Consider the following 16,967-nt stretch of genomic DNA (forward strand, 5'->3'; position numbering starts at 1 on the left):
CTATTTACATTAACACATTCTCAATCTGAGAAACATGTTCATCATGCACATTGTACCAAATGAGTCAAATGCAAGCCAAAGAGAGACTTATCTCGGGGGTGAGTGCTGGCCTCCTGCCTGCGCACTCTCATGTCTGGTAACAGGAGCAGTTCAAAGCTGCAAAGAGAGCGTGAGTTACTAATCTGAATGTGTGTTAACAACATACACACACACAACACCATCCATGCCCAAAAGTAAGTGACTCCTCCACAAACAAACACTCCTGTCTGCTGCTTTGTACGCATATGTTAGCTTGGCCCCCTCATGGTTCATACACTGTCAATGCAGTAAGACAGGCGCATGTGGGCGCACGGGAAATGGAAGACCAATGCGTCAAGAATCACACATGATGCAATGGTCCCTGGGTGAGCTGCTACACGCGTATAGCGAGGTGCAACTTCGGTGCAAGTTGTGTTCTGGCAGCCGCGGATTTCAATAGGTAGTGCAGGTGGCCATTTGCACATGCAAATGATATGCACTGCACACGAGTCTGTGCCTCGCAGGGTGTCCCTGTGCGCTTTATCAGTTTCTGGCTAGGAACGCTACTGCCCTAATAACTCTGCTTCAATGGTGCAGGGGGTACTCTAGGATATGTTTGATGGCCCCTGCATGTGCCCCTGACAACTTGTAAAGCCACTTTGCATTTGGCCCTCAACTCATGTCAGCTGTACTGTGCGCTTCTCCAACAATGCCTGGCAAAGCTCCCCAGCACTAGTGCTACTTAGCATGCATGTGCAAGTGGCCTGGTGGAAGGTTGGCTGTGGTGTGGGCCCTTGTGCTGCTCACCTTGCCTGGAGCTCCTGGAAACACATCTACTTCTGTCGGACGTCTGAGCACAAGCCCTGTGCTTCTGCTTGCGCACACATGCACACGTCTGCACCACCGAACGTGGCCAGTCATCAGGATTACTCGTCCCCGTGTCTGCTGGAAAAGGTAGTGTGGAGGCACATTTCCCTGCAGAAAGGGCATACAAGATATTAATAAGGCTTGGCAGTTCCCTGTGTGTGTGTGTCTTCATGCTGGTTGTCACTGGGCCCGGTTACAGACCTACATCCAAACTCCTCCCACCATCAGTGTGACTTTGACAGGCCAAGGGTGCAGGCTACTGTCTACAGCATGAAGGGCATCAAGCACATATACAGGCAAGAAAATAACATACATCACAATCCACATCAATTAATGTAGACATCAATCACATACTCACCCAAATTGGTTACAGACATGGGGTGGATAAAACGCTACAAATCCCCACTAGGGGTGTTAACACAAGTAGTACAGCAGCAGACAGGCCACAGTTATGATGAAAGTCCAAAGCCCTTGTGTAAATGTTTGTTACACCGAACCATCCTAGCAAGCCCATGGATAAGGGAAGCAGGAGTGGCCTATGTGAGTCAGGACCCCAAGCTGCAAACACATACACGAGACAAGCTTGAAGGGCCCAGCTGGAACAGACAGTGGATGCTTTCAAAAGCCACAAAGCACCACACCGTCACATGAATGCACAATAGACAAACAATATTAAACTATATAAACTAATAATGAACAACCTACATAACCTAATTAAAATAACTATCAAATAGTCAATATTAACTAACTAAACTAAAATCAAAAATGGCCACAAACGACCGGGGGGGGTGACACCCAGGAGGGGGGAGGTACAGGGTGCACCTCAACACCCACATGTGATGATGTTGAGACAAAAAAACCCTCCATGGGCTCAACGCCTGCACAGCCCGACCTATGTGGAAGATATCTCGTCGTCTGAGTCTGGCTCATCCTGAAAAGGAGGACGTGGCACAGGCGCCTCACCATGCCTAGCCGCAGCTTGCCCCTCGTCGGCAGCAAGTCTGCCAGACGGGTGAGCCTGGTTCTGTGTGGCAATTACACGTAGGTCTGCATGCAGAACCTCCCGTGATACGCGTGCTTCCTCTTGCAGGGTAACACGTGTAACACAGAGTTCTTCCTGCGAGGCCTGGCTGGACAACTGATGTACTTCCCGGCAAGCACGTAGCTCAGCCGAGATGGTACACTCAAGCTGCGCAAACCTCTCCTCTGCCCGCTCCCTCTGGGTCATCATGAGCACACCCAGAGTGGATCGAGGGAAGCATACTCAACCTCCATGGCCTCCATGTGTGCCTCTGCTCGAGCAGCAATTGCTTGACGCAAAGACACCATTTCAGCCTTGCGTGCCCTGTCTGAGGCCGCCATGCCCAGCCCGAGTGAGCGAGCCGTGGACCGTGCCGCCTGCTGCTGGAGAAGCACCTGCCTAGCAGGGGGGAGCACGGATTGGGCCACACGTTCCATGCTCACAGTGATGTTATCAAGTGCTGCCCCCTGCCGTTCTGAATTGGCAGTCATGTCTTGCTCCCGCTCAGTATACCTCGGTGGCGCGTGGCCACCGCGTTGCTGGGCTTGACACCTGCGGGACCCAAGGACCGGCCGTCCTCATTGGGTTGGCACCGCCTGCGGCTGCACAACTACATGCCCCCGTTGACGTGATGGCCCAGGCACATCAGCGACTAGTGTGGAGGGTGACCCTGCGTCCCGATCCACCACAGGCGAAGGTCCCACCACTGTCTGGCCCCTCAGTGCAGGTGTTGCGGACAGAGGAGTGTCCACATCAGAATCACTCACCCCTGACGTATGGACCTGATACACATCTGAACTTGACATGGACGTCAGAGTGGTCATCTGGGCTGGACTCATTGCCATCCAAAGACAAGATGGTCTGTAGCACATGTTGGTTCTCGTGGTCTACCACCCCACGATCCCCACTTGTGCCGGGTTGCTGTTGTGATAACAACCCTGTGCCTGGCATGACAACACCATCCTCTGGCTCCATTGCGTCATCATCTGAAAAGTGGAGAGAAAAAAAACATTAGTAAACATGTTAGAAGCACATAACACACACATACACATCCCACAGACAGCCAACACATGAAGCAGACCTGTCACACACAAAAGGGAACCTGCCAGGCATGCCCGGTCAATTTGACATTGCATCAGTGAGTAGGCATGTAGAAGGGTGTTATACGGCCCAGAAGTAGGTCGATGCAGTGCAGAACATGTGTACGTTACTCACTATCTACATGTACAAGTACTTCATGAAGTGTATCAATAAACGTGAAGGCAGTGCAAGGGCAAGTTCAGGCATCACATGCAATGGGTTGCATGGCTACAAGCAAACACCCCCACCCCCCTTAGTGAAAATGCAGGGATGCCTTGCATGGTAGCAAAATGGTGACTAGAGACCTGTGTATTGACAGACAGTGTTGACTAGCATCAATTGCATCATCTGAGTCAAGTGACAACACAGCAGATGATGATGGAACAGTAAGCAGGACACCTGATGAACCCTCAGTAGTACACCCATGTGTGCAGAAGCCACTACACCATTTGGACAGAGTCAGTGGGCCTGAAACAGGGGGATGACTGTGCCCCACACAGACTGTGACACCCTAAACATGTGTGTGATGCAGGACTGAGCCAGAGTGGGCATGGGATGGCTGAAGAAATGCCATGAAATGTAGCTCATCCTGGACAGGTACTACAATGATCATCCAGTCAAGGACACATAGGGGCATGCATGGAATGCACATGGAGCATGAATGGGCACTCCTGTCCCTGCAGCGCATCTGCCATCTGCAAAGTCCAAGTGAGACACCCTGCATGAAGGGCAGAGGATGTACCCCACTGCATGTGTCTGACAGGTTGCCTGGTGGAAGTTAGCATGTACACAGGAGGCTTGAACGGGCCATTGCAGTATGCCAAAATGATGCACACCAGTGCAACGTTGAACTTGGGGTGGAAGGGCAAGGGGGCATGCCTACGTGGAGTACCCGCATGCAGGCAGAGGACACATGCACCTCAGTCATGCAATGACATAGTCCCAGTGCGGAGAGGAAAGACACCCTTGGCCACATGCAGAAGGGCCAGTGAGCTGGAACATGGACCAGAGGGGCATCTGGTTGACTAGCATGTGAGTAGGGTGCAAGTTTAGTGATGAGGACAGTCCCCGTCTGCTCTACATGTCCACCATCCTGCACAGCATGCATGCATCAGTGAAGCATTGCATGACTAGCACATGAGAACCATGTACACATAGCATGTAGTGGCAGTCAAGCACAACACATCACACAGGCAAACCACACATGGGCTGGACAGACACGCAACACTCACTGGACGGGGCATCAAAGTCCTGCATCTCTCCCACTCCTTCGACCGATTCTGCCGGTATGAACTCCGCAAGGAGTGACTCATGCGGAGTGAGGTCATCCTCCTCAGGTGGTGGCCCACTGCCAGTCACCAGAGTCATGCTGTAATTAGAGGTACGTTTGGCCTTAGCGCTGCGTTTGAGGTCATCCCAACGCTTCTTGCACTCGGCAGCTGTGCGCACCTCATGGCCGAATGCACTCACATTATCCGCAACATGCTTCCAGTGGGTATTCCGATGGGCAGCTGTAGTTTGACAATTCGACCCCGCTAGCATGTCACGGCTGTGTTCCCGCACGTAGTCCACAAGGGAGTCCAGTTCCTTCGCACAGAAATGTTTCTTCGTTGACGTGCAGGAGGCCGTGGCTGTGTCTGGGGTCCCAGCCTTTGTTGCAGGTGCAACCTTCCTCCTCTTGGGTGGTGGTGAGGACCCTTGCTGGCAAATGCTGCCCTGATCAGTATGGCCAGTGGCACCGGTGGATTGAACCAAGGTAGTGGCAGGTGGAAGGACGACCGAAGGCCTGACTTGCATCAGTGGCTGCTGGGTGCCCTGGAATGGACCCTGCGCAGCAACATCCGCTGTGCCGGGGTCATTGACCGTGACTGTCCTGGTTGGTAGACTCACAACCGGGGTGTTGTTGGCTGCAACTACCCCTGCATTTGCCAACACCCGGCTGGTCGGAGCAGCAGATGACATTACTGCCCAAGGGACACCTGCCTCGGTCATGGCAGCCCTGCGTGCACCTACGGTGTTCCTTCTGACCTGCTGGAAATCTTCCATGGACTCTTCTAGTGCCAACGCAGCCTGTGCTGGCAGACCCTGAGCCTCGGTGGTGGTGTCCACAGCTGCACCTGCAGCTACCACTACCCTTGGGCCCATGGCAGTCGATGAAACAGACTGCCGGGTCACATGGGCGCCAGTGCCAGATGCATGAACTGCATCTCCCGGAGCCGCAGGGGGTGGTGGCATGACTGCACCAACACGTGGCACAACATTGTCCCGAGCTGCCGCACCCCTGCCTCTTCCCCCTCTGCAGCCACCCTAGAGTCCCCCTACTCCCTGGTCACCCCGGCCACATCCCTGACCACACCCGCCACGAGGAGTAAACCCAGCAGAGGCGTCCCTCACCTTTTGTGACCTCCCAACCATGGCACAGATGGAGTAGTGCCGGCACAGATGGAGTAGTGCCAATGCGAGGTGTACACAACAATTGTCCTGGGCAATTGGGATGAGGGTGGTGGGATACAAGATGTTAAAAGCACCCCTGCACCTGCAAGGCTGTATGTGACCCCGGTGATGAAGTGACAGAACACGCAACGCTCAGGCACCCCAAAACTGCAGTAAAACTGTGCACGCAGCCCCCGGTAGCCCACGTGTGTGGAATTAACCTCCCGCAGTACGCTGTGGCACCCAGGGACACAAAAAACACGTACGCGTGGGACACACAGGCTACTATGACCTCGAAAACAGGTACGGGATACACTGGGGCACCCGCAGTGGGAAAAATAGCGTGATAATGAAAAACACGTGTAGCCAATACCCCCGCCAAAAGAAGAAATACGTCCTTGATCTGCTGTAAAGTTGTGATGGTGCGCGAAACAACACGAAGTAGCAACACACACGTCGGTCTCCACGAAAGGCACGTACAGCAAACTGCTGGCCCCACTCACCTTTAACACATGCTGAGGGAAACGCCCGCGTCACGTCACTTACACGCTTTGCTCTTTCCTCTGATTACACGCATTAACACGCGGACATGCTATTTTTTCACGTGCTGAATCACTATGCACTCCTCACGAGGGAAGCGCCCATGCACGTAACGTCACAGACACGCTTACGCGCTAAGGGCCTTTCCTCGAATTACACGCTGACGTGCTGTTTTTTCACGTGCCAAATCACTCCATATCAAGCTGGCCATGCGACAACACGCGGAAGACCACGCTCCTGCCCAGAAGGCCATTTTCCTACCCCACAGAGCCCCGAGCACGCTCCCACCTGCCATCTGCTGCTGCCTGCCTGCTGCCCACGTGCCCTGCTATTTGGTGCCTGCACGTCAGCCATCTGCAGGAGTCCAGTTGCTGAGTCCATCCCTGCTGGAAAAGAAGACTCCCAACTGGTATACCATCGCTCCACAGCCCAGCCCCAGGACCCAGTTGCCCACCCACACCTGCCTCGGGGGTCGCCATGTCAGGGCAAACACCATCTGAGACCACTGGCGACCCCCAACCAGAGAGGCAGAGGGCTACCAGCTTCAGCGATAAGGAAGTTGGTATCCTGGTGGAGCCAGTTCTGGGGCATTATGATGCTCTCTTCACACCATCGCGCTCCGACAAGGAAGGACGGGAGAGGATCTGGGAGGACGTAGTGGTTGCCATCAATGCGGAGGGGGTGGCAACCCGTGACATCAAACACTTCCGGAAGCGCTGGGAGGACTTCAGGTGCAGGACGCTCAGAAAGGCCCGGTGCCTCTTGAAGGCAGATGATGCAGAGGGGTGCCGGGTCAGCCTGACCAACATCCAGATGAGGGTCCTGGAACGCATTAGCCCACCGCTCCACGTCCAGATCCTTCAGAGGCAGACCCGTCTGGAGTTGAGCGGTAAGTGGCCATGCATTGCTGTGTGAAACAGGGCATGTTGCAGTGTGCTGGTAGTCAGCTAATTGCCTGTATGTGTGACATAGGCCATGTATGGATGTGGGTGTGCAGGTGCATCATGGTGCTGCATGTGAGACCAGACATGCGTGAACCACATGGATGATGCATGTGTTCCAATGCAACATGGGGAGCAGCATGCGGAATGCACACATGAATGCATGCCTGTCTCTGTTCTTGGACATGGATGGGGTGTGAGTGAAGGGTGCTGTTGTCATGGACATGTATGGTGTACATGTCTGTGTGTCTGAGTAGCGTGTGTGTGACTTTCAAACGCCATGGATACATGACACATGTCCGTGATGATGTGTTGATTCACTAATGCAGTCTAGTCATCCTTGTATCCACTATGTCTGTGGTGTACGAGGCCAGATGCATGCCCCTCTGGTGATGTGTGTGCATGGGATCAGTATGACCCATGATGCATGTGAGTTTGAAGACAACATTTATGTCAATAGAGGCCCTTGTACATGGATGCTAATGTTGATTGCATGCACCGTGCCTGTTTATGCATGTGTGTTGCCTGCATTGACCCATGTGTTGTGGAGGGACAGGATGGAAGTGACGTTTGACAGTGCCACTCATGTGTTATTGCTTCCTGCCTAGGGGACTATTGTACAGTACCCTGATGCTTGTGTTCTATGTCTCCCTCTACACAGCGTCGAGTGTATAAGAGGGCGGAGATGGCGCTGTGGAGCAAAGCGGCAGGGATGCCTCCACCGGCCGGCGACGCAAGGCCCAGCCACCCTCCCAGGAATTATCATCATCCGGGAGCGAGGGGACTGGTGCCACGTCTGCCACTACAGCTGCAGAGGAAGGGCCGGGTGAGCCCCCACAGGGGCTTGCGATGGCGGAAGACGGTGCAGAGCCATCCAGGTTGGTGGTCTACACAGAGGAGGAGGAGGAGGAGGAGGAGGCCACTACTGAGCTGCACATGGGATCCTGGTGGGGGTGGTACCACTGGTGCAAGTGGTGCAGTCCAGGGCCAGGGGCAAGAGGCAGCACAGGTCGCCGCAGAGGGCCCTGTGCATGTCACTGTCCCTGACCCTGTGACTGCACCACCATGCACCAGCAGGGATGCCCCGTCCAAGGCCCGTCCGCAGGTAGGGGGGAAGCCCACGTCTTCTGGCACTCCACTACCTGTGGACGAGGGGACCCATGACCGTATGGGGTCTGTCCTGATTGGTGTCGTGTTGCGCACGTGTGTCATTCTTGATGACATGTGTGCTTCCTGGGGGACCATGCGCGCCATCACGAAGAGCTGCGTGCCAACGTGGCACAGTTGGGTGGGGCCATGGTCGGAGGGTTCTTACATGTGTCAGGGACACTGGCGGCCCTCTCCTCCTCTGTGGAGACTATGCGTCAGTCGTTCTCCCTGCTGTCTTCTGGCCCAGATTCCACCAGGGCCCCTTGTGGACCTGGCCCGACCAACGCAGCCAGCTTGGTGGAGATCACATCCCTGCCACAGTCGGGAGTCGGAGGTCCAGCAGGGGTGGACACCCCACCAACTTGAGACCAGCAGATGGAGGATGTGCCGGCATCATCGGGCAGGGCACATGGACAGCAGCAGTAGCAGGCTCAAGGTGGGAGCGATGATGGCTCGGGGCCATCAACATCAGTGGGGCAGGCATCGGCCGGGGCCAGGAGGACCCTGGAATGGGAGTGTCTTCCATGTAGCAGCGGTTGGGCCAGCGGATAGATGCGGAGCGGCGGCGGGCGGAAGAGGCACGGCTCACCATGGTCAGGGCGGAGTTCTCCATGCGCAGGGCATTGAGGCAGGCTGAGTGTCTCGAGGCAACTCGCAGGGAATTGGAACAGGTCATGACTGCTTCCCTGCGAGACCTCGGGGCCAGGGAAGAGGCCCGCCTCCAGGACATCGACATGGAGTTCGATGATGCCCTGGCCCGGGACATCACAGAGTGAGCCGTAGGACTTGCCCGCCGCCATTGTATATAGTTAGTTAGTGTTAGGTTTCCTTTCTGTTTTTATTTATTTTGGGGCGCTTGGACAATGCCCCACCTTTTTGTATATAGTTGTTCATTAGGTAGTGTTTTTGTAGGTTTCCTTTCAATGGTTGGGCTCATGGACCCTGTATTTGTACATAGTTCAACACTGGATTTCACTTCCTTTTTTTTCATGGATCAATGGTTTTGTCTTGTTTTTTCACTTTGGATTTGTTTTGAGGGACAGACACTTTGGACCCATGTGCTTTTGGATTGATTTGGATTCTGCTTTCACACATTTTGATTTTATTTTTTGGACATGCAGCTTTTTCTTCATTATTTACATTACTGTGGGTTTCATTTAATTCCCTTGCTTTTGTGTTTAATAGATTTTTATTTCATACTTCAATGTGTGGTATTCTCTCTTTGGTTTCATGCATGTCACAATGTGTGTTTTCTCTATCACATGCACCCATTGTGTGTGTGTAACGGAAATGTGTTGATGTGCATACTTGCCTTTTGGGATGTATCATGTGATGGGGATTTCAATGTGGGGTGGATGTAATACCTGGTTGTGTGTTTGGACTGGGGTGGCGTGGGGTGTGATTTGGGTGGCCATGAGGCCCATGATTGTGGATCGTCATGACGTGTGGGGGGGGGGGACATGAGTCGGGGCCTGATGGCAGGTGCCTGTCACTGCTGGGTGGGTGGGTGAGTGGGTGGGGGGACATGAGTCGGGGCCTGCTGGCAGGTGCCTGTCACTACTGGGTGGGTGGGGGGACATGAGTTGGGGCCTGCTGGCAGGGCCTGTCACTGCTGGGTGGGTGGGGGTGCAGGGACATGAGTCATCGCTTGATGGCAGGTGCCTGTCACTGCTGGGTGGGTGGGTGAGTGGGTGGGGGGGACATGAGTCGGGGCCTGCTGGCAGGTGCCTGTCACTACTGGGTGGGTGGGGGGACATGAGTCGGGGCCTGCTGGCAGGGCCTGTCACTGCTGGGTGGGTGGGGGTGCAGGGACATGAGTCGGGGCCTGCTGGCAGGTGCCTGTCACTGCTGGGTGGGTGGGGGTGCAGGGGGACATGTGTCGGTGCTCACTTGTGCATGGTGACATGTGGGCTGGCTGGGGGTCATGGCCAGGGTGGATGGGCTGCCTGCGGGGCATGGCCAGGGATGCAGGGTAGTGCCCTGTGTTGTGGGCTGCGTGCAGGGCCTTGGGAGGGGGGAGAGGACACACCTGGGAGGACACACACTGCCAATTCGTGTTGGGGCACCCCAGGAATACACGTACCCCTCCTGCGACAGCGAAAACACGTGTGAAACTCCCTGCGCACCCCTCAGAATACACGTACCCGGCTCGCACAAGGCCTATCGCGTGTAAAACGTACAGCGCATCCCCAGAATACACGTACACCTCCTGCGGCAGCAAAAATGCATGTAATACATCCCTGCGCACCCCTCAGAATACAGGTACCCCGCTCCCACAAGGCCTATCGCATGTAAAACGTACTGCGCATCCCCAGAATACACGTACACCTCCCGCGGCAGCAAAAATGCATGTAATACATCCCTGCGCACCCCTCAGAATACACGTACCCCGCTCGCACAAGGCCTATCGCATGTAAAACGTACTGCGCACCCCCAGAATACACGTACCCCTCCCGCGGCAGCGGAAACGCATGTGAAACTCCCTGCGCACCCCTCAGAATACACGTACCCCGCTCGCACAAGTCCTATCGCATGTAAAATGTACTGCGCACCCCTAGAATACACGTACCCCTCCCGCGGCAGCGGAAACGCATGTGAAACTCCCTGAGCACCCCTCAGAATACACGTACCCCGCTCGCACAAGGCCTATCGCGTGTAAAACATACCGCGCACCCCCAGAATACACGTTCCCCTCCCGCGGCAGCTGTAACGCATGTAATACTACCCGCGCACCCCTCAGAATACACGTACCCCGCTCGCACAAGGCCTATCGCGTGTGATACTTCACGCGCACCCCCCAAATACACGCAGTCACCCCATCCACCCTGGGCATGCCCCCCAGGCAGCCCACGCCACAGGGGGGTGATTTTTCTACACTACCTGGCGTGAGCAGGGTACGTGTATTCTGAGGGGTGCACAGGGAATTTTACACACGTTTTCGTGGTCGGGGGGCTGTATGGTGGTCCACTGGCCTTTGCACCATGTGGTTTTGTGCACTGGTCATGTCGCACGGGGCGGGGTTGGGGGCGTAACTGGCGCTGCTGAAGGGTCGCTGTGCCACGTCTGCTTATGGATGTTGAAATCCATGAATAAGGTGTGCTCTGAAATGGGTTTTGGCGCCCGCAGCTGGCGCAGACTGCCGCTCGCGCACACTGTACGCCAGCCGCGTGCGCCACTTGTGCACCGAATTCTATGAATTACCCCCTTAATCTCAAGTGTGCACATGCCGTTGTGAGTCAAATATGGTTCTATGTGATAATGTCACAGCCACAAATGCCACAGCAGAAAATGCTGCCATTTTAAATGCATTTTTCCATGCATTTATATGTGGGGGAGTCCCCGCACCGCTGCCATTATCATAATAAATATATATATAACAAACTCGGGATTCTCCAGCACCTCAGGGCTATCAAAAATTTAGATCCCGCGTACCCCATGACCAAACACTTTCGGCAGGAACATGATAATGACTCCAATCTGCTCACGTTTTTTGCAGTGGCACACATTCCCATTCATCCTAGGGGTGGAGACAGTGTTCTAAAACTAAGACAATTGGAAACACGCTTTATTTTGAACTTTGATACCAAGTTTCCCAATGGTCATAATCTCGATGAGGAACTTTATATGTTTTTGGGGACTTAAGTCTGGCTGATATGGTTAATTTCTGTGATGTTCTTTTTCTCGTCAATGCTTCTTGATTTTCTTTTGGTGTAGGTGCTTTTTGTTGGCATCTCCTCCCCATATAGTGTATCCTTGGTCTGTTTGATCTACTTTACACCTTACTTCATCAGTGTTTTTATTTTTCAGACTTTTCTCTGTTTAACCTTTTCATTTGCTGCAGCACGATTGGATATTACTCGAGCTCCCTATTGTTTTTGTTTATTTTCAATATTTTTTGTTGTCCTTTTGCATTTCCTATTCTTGTAGCTCCACCTTCTTTCTTATGTAGTTTCACAGTTGTCATTACTATTATTAACCGCTCCCACTGTTTAACATTAGTTATTCCATGCTTTTCTAGCCCATGTTAGATCCATGATTACTGGTATCTTTTATATCATCTTCCCTGGTCAGCTAAGGACCCTGCTATTTTATATATGTCAAATGCCGCCATTTTGGCTTTTGGAAGTTTGCACATTTTTGAAGCTCCCATACCTGCTTTCAATGATGCTGATACTCTGCAGCAATTTTTGCTATTATTGATTCTGTTATTATGGTCCGGCATATTTGCATACTATTATGCTGCTATGCACTTGCACTTTATTCCATCTTTTAATGGGGCCATAATGTTGTACCATGCTTTTTTATAGACTTCTATATTGCAATCCTGGTCTTGCGCACTTGCGCTTCATTATGCTGCTACTATTGCATGCACTCACACTTTATTTAATTCGCCATAATGTTGCACATTGCATTTTGCACATATATTGTCATTGTCACCTTGGTCTTGCATTCGTGCACATTAATTTGCTGCTATAACTGCCTGAACATGCACTGTATCTCAGCTTATTTGTATTTGAAATCTATACCTGTATTTTAAGACGATTGCTAGATTACCATCTTATTTATCAGATGGATTTTTTTACTGTGGGTGGTTATTTTATTCATTTAACTGTGTCTTTTTACCATGAACTACCATCTTTTATTAATATTGTAAACTAAATTGGTGGCAACATGGAGCCGTGGGTTTGCCTGGCATGGAATGCGTGCAACAGAGTATGTGTCATGGTTAATTGTGCCATATACGCTTGTGACTATGTGACTATATCGCTTTAATTACTGCAGCGCCACTTGGCTCACAGTATTGCCTATCTTTCCTTTTCCATTCCATCATGGCCGCCGCTCTTCCCACTTGTCCAGGTACCCATTGAGCTCCAGTGACACAGCAAAAGGACTACATTTGTCAAACTATTAAGGTGCTCCAGTCCTTCTTCTCTTCACGTGATCAAGCACTCAGTCGAGTGCGAAACGCGTTGTGTGCTGGTCGTGCTTACGGGCGTCCTGCCTCTGTTTTTGCCACTGCTTTCAGCCGTATTTTTGTATTTTTTGTTTTCCTGATAATATTAAATACCTTCAGACCCGTGTTGTGAGCTGTGCTATTTTTTCATTGACTATGGTCCTTCAATTGACCGTGGAGAGTGCGGTTCTTTCTTTCCTCTTTCTTTCTCTCTCTCTCTCTCTCTCTATATATATATATATATATATATATATATATATATATATATCCAGATTATAAAAGTGAAGCCAAAAATATAGGCCAGAGATTTGTCAAATGTGGCTATCACAAAAACGTTATCTCCAAGTGTTTTGCTAAAGCAGAAATACCCACCAGAGACACTCTTTTCCTGGCAAAAGAGACAGAAGGATAACAAAATTAGGCTTATTACAGGGTTTAATCACCAAGCTAAAGAAATTAAGTCGATCATGATGAAACATTGGAAGGTGTTGCTCACTGACCCACATCTCAAGCTAGTCTTAGACGATGCTCCAAATATTACATATCGCAAGACTCCTACTCTCAAAACCATATTGTCTCCTAGTATAGTGATAACCAAATCAGCAGACAACTTCAGTGTGACAAATATGAGCAGAAGTAGTGGTTTTTACAAATGTGCAGACTGCAAAATGTGTAGCCATGTGTCAAAGGCTCCATTTGTCAGCACGAATAGCTTGAGTTGGAAGTATGAACACAGAATTTCATGCATCACCAAATTTGTGGTATATGTTATAACTTGTGCATGTGGCCTACATTACATAGGCTCTACCATAGTACCTCTAAAAATGCAGATTCAGCAGCACTATTGAGCCATTAAGAATGGAGATTTGACCTATCCCCTTACAGGCCACTTTCAAGAAAAAAACAATGGTGATGTGAAATACCAGTCTTTTTTAGGGCTAGCACACATACCTCCTAATAAAAGATTAGGCAATCGTGAACTGAAACTGCAGCAATTGGAAGCCACTTTGATTTGTACGTTTTACACTCTTTTTTTATTCGTAACATTTTATTAGGATGTACAAATCAGCAAGACATCAACAACAGCATTTTGTTCAATAATCGCAATATTCAGAAATACAAGTTCATAGGGAGGATAAGAAACTAGTTGGTGATAAGCAGAGCTCTAATGTGCGATATTTTATTTGGGCTTAGCGGAGTTGTCAGCAGTTATAGGCAGGGTGACTGTGATTAAAGATTATGGGTTGGTCAGTAGAGGGGGCTGCTTTGTAGCCATCTGGTGAGTGGTGGCCTTCTGGACAAGGCCGGAAATCTCGTTGCATAGTCCATGAAAGGATCCCAGATGTTCATGGTTTTGGTGAGTGAATTGTTTCGGATCGCGGTCACCTTTTCTGCTACTGCAATGTCCCAACATTTGGACCACCATAATGCTATTGAGGGTCCTTCCTCATGTTTCCACAGCCGGGCCATGGCAATTTTCGCTGCGAGAAGTAAGTGCGTACACAAATGAGGTATGTGACCTGAAATTGGTAATGCCCAGCCCCCCTGTTTCCCCTAGGAGAACGATCCCCGGATCCCAAGGAATAGTGAGTCCAGTAATGTCCTTGATGTGTTTAATCACCTCGCTCCAGTATGCCTCCACCTTTGGGCAGGTCCATGCCATGTGAAATAGTGAACCGGGGGTGGCGCAGCCCCGCCAGCACCGGTCCGAGAGATTTGGGTTAGCTCTGTTGATTTGGACCGGGGTCACATAATATCTATAGCAACATTTATAGCCACCCTCCCTGTTAGTAATGCATTGTGAGCTCTTATGCAGCCTGGCCCAGATTTTTGCCCATTCCTCAACCTCTATTTCCCGTCCCAGGTCCCTCTTTCACTCGATCATGTATATTTCTTTTTTCGTGCGGTCAACCCTGTCCAGGAGACGGTACAGTGTAGAGATTTTGCTTCTTTTTGTAGGGGTTGTAAGGGTGCTCTCTAGAGCCGTTGGATCTCTCTCGCGCACTTCTCGCGAACCGCCCTGTGAGATAACGAGTGTCTTATTTGGGTATAATGAAATCTTTCTCTCTCCTCCACCCCAAATTTCTCTTTGCATCTTTCAAATGAGATGCTCAAGCCCTCCTCCAGAAAGTCACCCGTTTTAAGCAGTCCGCCCTCCCTCCAAGATTGAAAACTATTGGGGCTACAGCCTGGCGAAAACTCTGGGTTGTTTCAGATGGGCGATAGAGGGCCTATAGTGCCCCTACTGCCCCATTTCCGAGCCGCTGCTTTCCAACATCGGACTGTTGTGATCGTAGCAGCCAGGGGGCCTGTGTTAGCTTGCCCTTTCCTTTCTGGCAGGTGCGGGAGGTCCGCGGGGCTGCCCGGGCACCAGGTCTCCTCTATCTGTTTCCATTTCGGGGCATCCTCTTCTTGCACCCATGAGAAGGCATGTGATCGCTGAGCTGCTAGAGTGTATCTGGCTATATCTGGGACCCCCAACCCACCCTGGTTTTTGTCCTGCATCATTATTCGTTTACTAATGCGCAGCTTTTTCCCTCCCCAGACAAATCCCTGCAGTTTCTTTTGCATGTCCACAAGTACCAGGTCCGGAATGCGGGTCGGTATTGCCCTGTAGGAGTATAGCCACCTGGGGATAATATTCATTTTTATGGCCGCAATTTGGCCGAACCAGAAAATTTCCCTGGAAGACCAGGACTTTAGGTCATTCTTAAGATTTGTAATAAGTTGTGGAAAATTTGCAGCGTAAAGTTGGGCCGGGTCCTTAGTAATTCTCACCCCTAGGTAATCTATCGCATCTCTTGCCCACGGAATAGGCATTAACGGGCGAAGGGCTGCTCTTTTCAATTTAGGGACATTGATCGCTAGGGCTGATGATTTATCTAGGTTAATTTTAAACCCTGATAATGCTCCAAATTCGTCAATTTCTTTCCATAGGGAATCGAGGGATGCTGCCAAGTTCGATGCTGTTATTAAAACATCATCCACATATAGTGCAATTTTATATTCCCGGGCCCCCTATTTGGACCCCCCTTATCCTGGGATTCTGCCTAATCTTGGCGGCAAAGGGCTCCATAGATCAGTGGGGATAGTGGGCACCTGTGTCTGGGTCTGGTGCCTCTTGATATCTGTATTGTTTCGGATCTCCTGCCATTAACCCGTAATTGTGTTGAGGGAATTCGGTAATTGGCCATGACCCATTTGGTGAAGTTTGGGCCGAATCCGAAATGTTCCAGGGTCGCCCGCGTGTACCCCCAATCCATCATGTCGAATACTTTGTGAGCATCTAATGATATCACTGCCATTCCGTCCCCAGACCTGTGGGCATGTTCAATAATGTCTATTGTTCTTCGAATATTGTCCTGGGTCCCTCTCCCAGGTATAAGCCCTGTCTGATCACTGTCAATTAGACCCGGCAGAAACATACCCAACTTGCCCGCCAGCACTTTAGCAAAAATCTTACCGTCATTGTTCATAAGCGTGATCGGGCGGTAAGAGGCGGTAAGAGGCAGCTAGTTCGGGAGCCTTCCCGGGTTTGTGCAACAGGACTGTTAATGACTCCGCCATAGATCTAGAGACGGAGCCAGATGTCAGGAAAGAGTTGAATAGTTCCACTAGCTAAGGGACCAAGAGCCTAGAGTACTTCTTGTAAAAGGATGCGGATAAGCCATCGGGTCCGGGAGCCGTGGGTTTCAATGATTTGATGGCATTGATTATTTCCTCCACCGAAATAGACACCTTGAGGTGCTCCAGCTCCTTCGCGTTCTGCTTGGGTATTGACTGTAAATACTTTGGTAAGTTATCTAGCACTGTCGGTGACCCTCTCATGATTTCTGAGTGATATCTTGATAACTCCGCGATTTTATCCGCATCAGTGTAGAGGGTTTTGCCGTCCGCTCCAGTTATTGTGAGGATGTTGTTTCTGCTTCGAGTCTTTTTCAATTTTTGCACTAGTACTCTATTC

This window comes from Ambystoma mexicanum, chromosome 14, assembly GCF_040938575.1.
Source record: "Ambystoma mexicanum isolate Mex_15411 chromosome 14, UKY_AmexF1_1, whole genome shotgun sequence".
Taxonomy (NCBI): Eukaryota; Metazoa; Chordata; class Amphibia; order Caudata; family Ambystomatidae; genus Ambystoma; species Ambystoma mexicanum.